We start from the raw sequence: 10,387 nt of genomic DNA on the forward strand, positions 1-10,387 counted from the left end.
CATAAATAAACAGCTCGAATATTGTTACACTGTTCATCTAACACAGGCAGAGTTTGCCAACCTTCCCATGCTGGTAAATGGTTATTTCACATTGTTAGTACAGGTAAAGCTAGTAAGAGTAACTGATGGGAAACGCTGTCTTTTTAATGACAAGAACAATGTTTGATGTTATGAATGGACCTTACGGTCCCAAAGGAATAAAGATTATTCTGTTCATTAATTCACTGGAATTTCTGCATTAGAGGTATCCAAGAGTCTGAAAATTGTTGCTTTTCTTTAAGAAGTGAAAGGGTATAGTTCTGCAGGTAAGTATGAGAGAGACAGGACCTGGCTTAGGACACAGTTGTGTAAGTTCTCTTTCAAAGGTTATCCTCTAAAATGCACTAGAATTACAGCACAGAAACTCGATAAAGTGAATTTCTGCAAGAGAACAAAAGGAGAAGTTGAAGCTGTTTTTTCCTAAATCAGACAGAAGTTATTAGTGAGATGCTGGTATTACAAGCACTAGTGCTGTGTCCTCTACTATTTTTATTCATATAAATGAATTGGATAATGCTTTTGAAAGCAAGATTTCCATGTGATTCTAAATTAGGAAGAACAGTAAATAATGAGAAACAATGCAAACAGTAACAGGACTAATAGATGACAAATGTAGTTCAATGCAGCTTAATGCAGAATAATGAATCTGGTAGTGAAGAAAAAAAAAGAGAGAGAAAACACCACCTGTAAGATCAAGCGCACACACAGAGAAAAGAACAAAACAAAATGAAACAAACAAAAAAGAAAGGAAAATTAAATTGCAGGCATGTTCTTACCTAAAAGGAATCCTTTGTAATGCTCTAGCCTCAAGATCACCTGAGGATAAGAAAAAAGGTTAAGTTTGGACGAATTATAGGGAAGATATGGAAAAAGAGATGATGATTATCACACTTAAAGAGAAAATGCTGAGTTTTTGCAGGTTTGTTCTTGACTTATCAGTTCATTTTGGTCATAAACAGCCTGCCATGGACTAAGCATATGCATTGGTAGTTAAGCTGATGTACAGATGGTGACTGTTGCAGACACGTGCACTTTATTTTACAGTTAGAGAGACTGCTATTTTCATAGAATCATAGAAATATTTGGCTTGGAAGGGACCTTAAAGATCATGTAGTTCCAACCCCCCCTGCCATGGGCAGGGACACCTCCCACTAGACCAGGTTGCTCAAAGCCCCGTCCAGCCTGGCCTTGAACACTTCCAGGGAGGGGGCAGCCACAGCTTCTCTGGGCAACCTGTGCCAGTGTCTCACTGCCTCACAGCGAGGAACTTCTTCCTTACATCTAACCTAAATTTACCTTCTTTCAGTTTAAAGCCATTACCCCTTGTCCTATCCAACAGTTTCAATCCATCTTTTGTTGTTTGTCTTCAGTTATCCTGGTAGCCATGGTTTCCAATGGTTCCCTGTCAATACTGCAGAACTGGAAGTTATTTTCATTGAGTATACACAGCATTTATGCATGCCACTGCATGTCTGCTTTCCAGAAGGCAATTCACAAAGGAGTCACAGTTTTGCTTTTTATTGTTTAAGTTTATTCATATACCTTTTAAAAAACTGTTATATGAATAGCTTTTTATAATTAATCTTTTCAAGTTACTACTATCATCTTAATGAGACCAGTATTCTCCAGTACTGGAAAATTACTGTTAATGATGGTTATTTAATTTAGCCAGTTTTCAGTTGTAAGTGGCTGAGAGCATTTCATCTGAAAGCTGTCTGGTGTGTTGGTATGACATTCACATTCACAGTTTTCCTAAAATCGTTAAGCAATTTGGAAAGCACCACTGCATTGTAAAACACAATCTTTATCATAAGCAACTGTGAAGTAGCTTCTCTGTGTTATGACATTGTTATGGTATGGACATTCAAAGCTCTAATCAGCGCATCACTTTAGTACAGCTTAACATTAAGAATCTGAGCATTTCTTTTGATGTGGATATCATTGCGAAGTTTCTTAAAGAATTAGTCTTCCTCAACTGAATTTAATTCTTTTGATGTGTCCTTTTAGAGAGCTACCCATTTTATTAGGCAAATGCTTTGTTTCCTTGACTTTCTTTTTCTTTGTTCCTTCCTGATAGGACATTTTGGATAGGATTGTATTGCTTATTCCTCTTTCCTTAAAATTAGTGGTTTATTTTTTGCCCTAGGTCTCCTATATTGAACACTAGTAATACTAGTTGTGTTGCATTAAATTATTTTCCAAAAACAAAGTAAGTTTACTCACTGCTCTGAAAGACTAAACTTTTGCTTTTCTGAAAATATATTATTGAAATATTTGCATGTAATTTTTCTTCTTAAGAAAACACTTTTGTTTACTATAAAAATGATTTTTCACTTTCCATTTCCTGTTTCACCTACTTTCTTTTGGTGAATCTAAGATCAACTGGCTCAAAGTACCATTTTTCATGTAGCTTGCAAAGTTCTTCTGTTGAGCTCTTTGACAGACAGTACACTTCTTTCAAACTCTGGATTGTGAAGATCAAGGCTGACGAATGCTATTTTGGTCAGATGGGAAGGGAAATTGCTTTGATTTTGTTCCAAGAAGGCAATTAAGAAATGATAAATTGGAATCCCTATAAAGCTGGAAACCGTAACTCTCAGATGTGTCATGCACTCTGAAGTGTAAAACACCTGATAATAATAATAAATATTATTGCTAATTGTAAAACAATGCAAATGAATAGAAACATATAGGAATAAGATGACTTAAAAGCTGGTATTTGTTTGGAAATTTCCACTTAATCTTGTGAAGTTAATAATTTTCCCACCTTTTCTATGTAATGTTTGAGTCATCTGTCCCTTGTAATGTAAAAGTAATCTTTTAAAGCCTTAACATATGTCACTTCTATAATTTCCATGTGTAGTGTTTCAACAGAAATCCAGGAACTCCTCCACACTTGTAGCAAGCAGTATCGCTAAAGAGGTTGCAGGGGGGCACTGAATCAGCCATCTAGCATAGCAGAAAGCCATGTTACTTACTACCTTCTCTCAGTTGTATAGGCTACATCTTGAAATTAAAATCTAAATCTTAGCTCATGCTACAGAAGTCTTATAAAACATGTTGAATGAACAGAAGTATTTTCTGAGTGAATTTGTAGATTTGAAGGCATTGCAAAAAGAAAGAAAGGCTATTTTTATGATCATACAGAGCTCAGGTTTGAGAAATCTGTTTTCACTTCTTGGCTTTTTTTACATTTACAGACTCCTTTATTTTACTCTTCTCATGTGAAATAAACTGGGAACGTTTGTGAGTTCCAGTGTGTAAGTGCATTGCTAGTGCCACTACGGCCATGGATGTTCTTTGTCTTTGTCAAACAGTAGGAACAAAATGATTGCTCATGGAAATTGTATTTTCCTGATAAGTTCTTCTTCCAGGTTATTTTGGATTAAAACTGACATGCAGAGCAGAATGGCACAGTTCAGGAAAGCACTGTAAACTGCATGCAGGGAGCACAGCTAGGAGTCTGCTACGTTTCATGCATACTAAATTTCATTTGAGAGAATCTACCTGTTGCACTCATTTCTGGGCCACGTCTGTTGCTAAGTGGATATCCATCACCTTGTAGGTATGAAAGTTTTCACAGCCATTGCAATTTATAACCAATGGATGTCTTTTTTTGATTAAAAAAAAAAGATACTTCAGGAGATGTACTCAGTGATATTCATGCAGATAATATGACCTAAGTGAATACTGTTGAACATGGTCTAGTACAGGGACTCCTGGGGAGGTAATTTAATTATTCTGATTACCTACTAAGTGACCTTCTTCAATAGCTGAATAATGAAAATTACTTGTCCACTAAATTATCTGAAATTTAACTTTAACTTTGACATTTTTCTGCTTAGAGTTTGAAAAGGAAACAAGTGTTATGTTTGGTCTGGGATTTCGTTGCAACCTAGAGTATTTTGGTTTTACCTATTTTTTATTTTCCTTTTAATGTTTCAGTCTGGATTAATACTTCAGTATAGAGTAACTAAGAAGTTCAGTAAAAGTGGAAGTAATTTAAAAATGAAGGTGTTTGTCTTTTTGTCTGATTATCAACTAATATGTGTTTTAGAATTAATTCCTACTTAGTTTTTGAAATGTTTCACTACTTACTTCTGTGGACAGGTTTGTGAATCAGTTAGAATTGAGTCTTTTTAAGATTTCTGTTCCAACTACTTGACATCTTAAAGGGACAGAAAACACACAATCAGAGATGATTATCATATTTTTTGTGAAGTTTGATTTCATTTATTTCATCTGAAGTTCATCTTCATTAACTGTTTGTGAAAGAAAAATGGGTAATGTTTTAATTGAATTCACTCGAAACAGAGCACAAGGCAAAACAGCTGCAGAGAAGCACTTATAAACAGAAGCTGTTTGTTAATCACAATTAGAAAGAACAAAAGATTTAGCTTAAAGATCATTCAAAGAACAGGTAATAATGACTTGTTTTATTTTCTCAACTGAGGATCAGAGTGAATGTGCTGTATCAGAGGGAAAGCTCTTCAGATAAGTCTGAGCAGAACTTTAACCCTTTGTTTTAAATTCTTGCATGAGAATAGCTTAAAAATTATTTAATCTATACCTGAAATCCAGGTTTTCTCACCTGGAGAGACAGAGGCCTCTTCAGTGAGGAAATCCTTCCTTTCTACAGGGAGGTCTTTGAGGTCAAAAGACACATTGGTAGAGTGCCTGCCTTTCTCTGCTATGACAGTTGGAACCCTGTGAGCAGCTTAAGTTTTGCTCTTGGTTTTCAAGCAAATGGAGTTACATGAAATAAATACCTTATGGCTGTAATTTGACTGACAGTGCCATGAAGAAAATATAATATTGGAGAAGTTTAAATATTAGAGTAGTTGAAGTCCAAGACTGAATTACCTGTTGGATCCACTGAAATGCTTCTGTAGTTAAATGTTTTTAAGAGCTGAAATATATTGTGAGCTGACAAAAGCCTCTTTGACAGTGTTTTTCCATCTGTGTGATGAAACTTAAGAGTTGCTATTATGTCTAGAAGTGAAAAGGAAAGATTGCCTACTTGTTAGCAGATATGGCTTTTTTGAAAGAAATCTTCAAAATAAAATTCGTGTGCATGAAATTAAATATGCATGTACAGTTTTGAGGGCTGAGGTCTCATACTGCAAGATTTAGCAAAGAATTAATATTCATTTTAGCTCTTCTTCTGAACCTGTACTGGGTTTAGTTTACAAATGCAGTGATGTGTCCTCTACATCAGCTTTAATTATCTATAAAGTTATGCAGGGATTTTAAGGGGAAAAAGTGTTTTCATTTCAAGCTAGGTAACATTCTAGTGACCATGTATGTGTTGCTTTTTAGATTTTGTTCCCTCAGTATGAGTTTTCTAGGTTAGAAAGAGAAGTTTCACCTCAGCGTCAGACTGTTCTAGACAGTAGGTAGGCCCTTCTGCAGTAATTAAAATTAAAACAATTAATGAGCATGATTTATTAATTTTCATAATTGGGATAATATTTATCTGCATTTTCATAATTCAAAGACTCTTTTGAAGGACTTTGAATTAAAACCTGTGTCCTGGAAACATAGAAATTTAAAAGAGGTGTAAACATTGGTTTTATCAGATTTCTTGTGTCATATTTATACTTTTATTATGGTTTAATGATGCATCTTCTAAGCAGTACTTATTGCACCTAAAAAAACACCAAAAAGCAAAAGTCAAAGAGAACAAAAAAAACCCTTGCTCTGTGTTGTTTTTTAATTGTACTTAAAATTAAAATAATTAGCTTTATGTTAACTTCCTGTAAGAAAATTTATTAGGAAGGCGTAAGATCCACAGGTCAAATTCTGCTATCCCAGAAACATGGTGAAGGTTTAAAACCCAGACTAAAACATCTGTAATAGCTGAAACCCTGCTTTTACACTGATCACCAGGAGCTAGTATTCCTAGGAGAGCTGAGCCAGAATAGCTGTCTCAGAATTAGCGTATGGCAATGTGCTGGGAGAGCAGCAGATTTTCCAATGCCTGTTTCTTGTCAAAATAAGATATAGAAGCCAAATTCTAAGCTAATCTATTGTAGCAATCCTGTGACTTTTCCCCAGGGCATGGCCCATAAGACCAAAGCCATTTCAGCAAGTTTGTAATGGACAGTTACCTTTTTCCAGCCCATAAATGCTGACTCGGGTACTTGTCTCCCATTAATCTTTTGCCTACTAAGGGGCACGTGCATATTTACTTCATAATTGTCACTATACATGCAGAAAAAGAGTCTGTCTACCACTTCTTATGGCTAAAAATGTGTAACAGCTGTAATTTCAGTCTCTCAGTGACCCAATGGATTAGTGTACTTAAAGCCATTTACTTCTGGAGACCTGGGTTCAAATCATTTGTTTGAGTTGACAAGGGAAATGTGTTGGCCTCAACATATATCTTACCAGATGTTTGTACACAACAACAGTCATCCACATAATTCAGCATGATTGATAATCTCTGTTCAGAAAAGCATTTTTACATCTAAAGCAACAAGATACACTTCAGATTCCAGTTCAAGCACAGTAGGTACCCACAGGGAGGAAGGTGGAAGAAAAAAAGAATAGAAAGAAATTTTCTAATGCACATATGTTTTATTTTAATTAAATTTTATTAGAAGGCCTCAGCTTTGTAGTCCTTTTTCTGGTAAAATTCCCATAGACAAAAGAAAGAATTTTACCTGGACATGATTTGCTTGACTGGCCTTCTAGTTTTTGTGACTTGTGGTCAAAGTGAAGAAAGCACTGTGATCATATTTGTTCAGCCATTAAAATCTCAGTAACCAAGTAACACCATAAACAGAAAGCCACACCAAATACTCATTTTGTGACAACAGACAAAAAGAATAGACATTTGCAATGTGGAAGCATATGTTCTAAACATAAGAAATAATGTTCTATTTATTTTAAATAGCATCTTGATTTCTTGGGTCAAACATGTAAAGGGGACTTCAACTAAACCACTCATTTTGCGGTCACAATCAATAGTGTTTAGAATTTAACTACATGATTTGTGCCTGCAATCAGGTATTTGGCCATCTAAATGCTCCAATTACTTGCACTTGTAATTGATTGCCAGTGTAAAATTAGAGGTTGCATTTAAAAATGTGGCTCAAAATGAAAAACAGAAGGATGCCAAATAAAGAAAGATGTTCTATGCTAAAGTGCCAAAGTAGTCTAAAATTATTATTATTTGAGTATGACACCAGGCAGACAACATCTGCCAATCTCATAGTGCAAGCAGATATAATCTATTAAGTGGAAATGAAATGGCAACTGAAGAACATGGAAAGAATGAGATTCACCAAAATAATCTTTTGTAAATAATAATCAAAACATCTTATTTTCATTCTTTGCATATTTGCAGACTACTGTTTTATGGATGTGAAATAGTAGTGAGTTATGCTGTGCTAGCTACTGTGCAAGTAAAAAATAAAAATACTGGGAAAGTTTCAAAAATTTAGATATCTAAAAATGTAGAATAGAAATTTGTGGTATTTCATAAATCTATTATGTAACTATCTCCCATTTAAAGTTCAAAAAATCTTGCCTATAATTCCCACTTTCCTGGAATTTATAATCTCATTCTCTTTATGATAAATTTTATTTTATGCAGGGTATACAATATAAAAGTATTGTTGGGGTTTTTTTGTGTTTTGACATTTGATTGGAAGTATTTTGAGAATAACTTCGGCAAAAAGGAAGTATTTTAACATATCTATTTAAAAAATCTCAGTTTTCAATATCAATATTTAATCAATATCTTGTTTGGATTTCTTTTTTCATAGTTACTTTTACCTGCCCACACCCAAAATTTCATAGTGAAAAATTGTATTGCTCTGTCAGGTTTTTGTTAGCAAACTTTTTGTTTGTTTGTTTTTAAATGGATACCAAGGTCACAAAAGAATACATGTATTTAGCTGGAGAAGCCCTGTAACTACAATTACAGACATGTCAGATAAGGATATTTATGGACAAGATCAAATAAAAGCAAGAGCTATGTGTGTGTAATTTCATTGGGGTGGATATAATGAAAGTACAGAAAACAGAAAAATTAAGAAACTCCTTTCTATGTAATGGATTTTTTTATAACAAGTTAAGATTGTTATGAAGTATTTAATTATGAAAAATTACGTGGAGTTTTTGTCTTTTATATTCTAAGCCCTTCTTGTCATAGGGTAAATATGGTAAGAATTGGACAGCTAGACTAACTGAAGATGACAACAGGGGAAAGGACAAAGAAAAAGTCTGTTGTAATTTAATTTTAAAAGGTACCATCATTTATTTTCAGTTGGCATTCAATTTTCAATACACTCATTTTAAAATGCATTACTGTTTAGTTTTGAATGTTATGGTAATTTGGGAATTGACTTAGCTTTTCTCAGAGTCACAGATATGAGGCATATTAATGAACATGAGTTTCAGATGACAAATGGTGCTTGAAGTTTCTATGTCTTTTAATTCATTTTTGATTAGAACATGGATGTTTTCTGAAATATAGATGGCATTTGCCAGCCAAAATGATCATCTGATTTCAACATACAATGTGATGCTTCAGTGAAGTTTGAACTTTGGAGTGATTTAAAATTCATTGGTAATAGTGTTATAAAGGCCGTGTTCCCTGGCTCAGAATGCAATAAACTGCAGGATAGTATCTTTTTTGCAGCCACATTGAACCTTCAGTCTATTTCATTTATGACTTTTTTTTTTTTTTTTTTTTTTTTTTTTTAATGAATGCTATGCTAACCTGTGAATTCATTGTGCTTACATTGTCAGAAGCAGGTGCTGGTGCATAAGGAATTTACTAAGGGAAGTGAGTGGCATAAACTGAACTGTATTTGTTTAGAACATAATAGAAATATATTTATGCCTACCTATTAAAAAACTAACACATGTAGATTAAAATGAATTCTGGGGAAGATAAATTAATTTTGTTATGTATTTGCAGGCCCAAGATTATGTTTATAATCTGGATCAGTTAATGTGGAATGATTGAAAACAAAACACTAAAAAGTGGATTTTTTATGTTCAATTTTTCTTCTGACTCAGCTCAGAAATTATTACAATTAAAAACATTTTCAAGATTCTCAATGTTTCCAGAATGCATAAATAAACCAGATGGTAGAGGGTCTTAACTGATCCTCCCTTTTTTGTCCAAGTAATACAAAAGCTAAGTTCTAGTCATATGCACAAATTGAAATTCACCGATTATGTTATCTTTAAAAATGTTTTTTTATACTGATGTTCCTCAATTGTCATCAAATATAGCTGTTCCATTTTTCCACTCTGGATATACAAATTACCTTTTTACTGGGAGTGCCACATGATGCCCCATGATTGCTCTGTGCTTAAATCTTCACATGAATCCTATGCTTGCTTGTTCATAACAATAAAAATACTCATCACTCTTCACTAGAGCTCTAACCCTTCCAGGAAGATGCAACTTTAAGTGTGTACATCAGGGAGCAGCAGGAGCAGAGCCGCTCTTCAAGAGTGGACAAGCCAGGAACTGAGGGTGATTCTAACTGGGGCTGTGTCCTCACTAATAGAACCCAGTCCCACATGGGCTGAACACAGCAGGCAGAGCCGGGTGCTGGTAATGGGGTCCAGCAACAGGCACAGACAAGTGAGGGACGGACCAGGTCCAAGGTCCTTCCATGGAAATCCAGCCTGAAGCAAAAGCAGACAGGGCCAGACACCAGGCTGAAGACAAGGTTACAGCACAGGGTCAAAGTTCATCCAGGAGCCAGGGCCGAAGACAGGGCTGCATACAGCATATATTCAAGGGGTCCAGGAGAAAATCTACTTACAACACATGGCCAATGCCTATCCATGATGTAGGTTCAGAGGCAGGGCTGGAGATACACACCTAAAACAAAACTCAGGCAGTGACTCATGTTGCTCCTCCTTGCACTCTCACAGTATTGTATTCAGCTGATAGACCACCAGATTCTGATATCTCACTTATTATGGAAAATTTGCTCCACATATTTGTAATACTTTAAGTCTCTATTACATCTATATTAATATTTGAAGACATTTCTCTTTTCACATCTTTCTATGAAATTGTTCAATACATATTACTATTTGGGAACATTCTCCTTGAAGGTATAAATGCAAAATGGCTCATAAAATCAAATTGTTCACTGACAATTAGATAGGAAATTTTAGAATCTTCCAGTATCCCCCCATCAATTATTTTACCCAATGACATCTGTGTACCTTTTGGAAATTATTATGCCTCTTTTATTCCTTAAGAAAATCTTTTAGAACATTGATGCTTTCTGAAGGCTTCTTGATGGATAGAAATTAATGTCACCCTGAGATAAAAAAGACAGAAGGTATAGACATGCTGATTCCCAAG

Source organism: Strix uralensis, chromosome 1, assembly GCF_047716275.1.
Source record: "Strix uralensis isolate ZFMK-TIS-50842 chromosome 1, bStrUra1, whole genome shotgun sequence".
In the NCBI taxonomy this organism is placed as follows: domain Eukaryota; kingdom Metazoa; phylum Chordata; class Aves; order Strigiformes; family Strigidae; genus Strix; species Strix uralensis.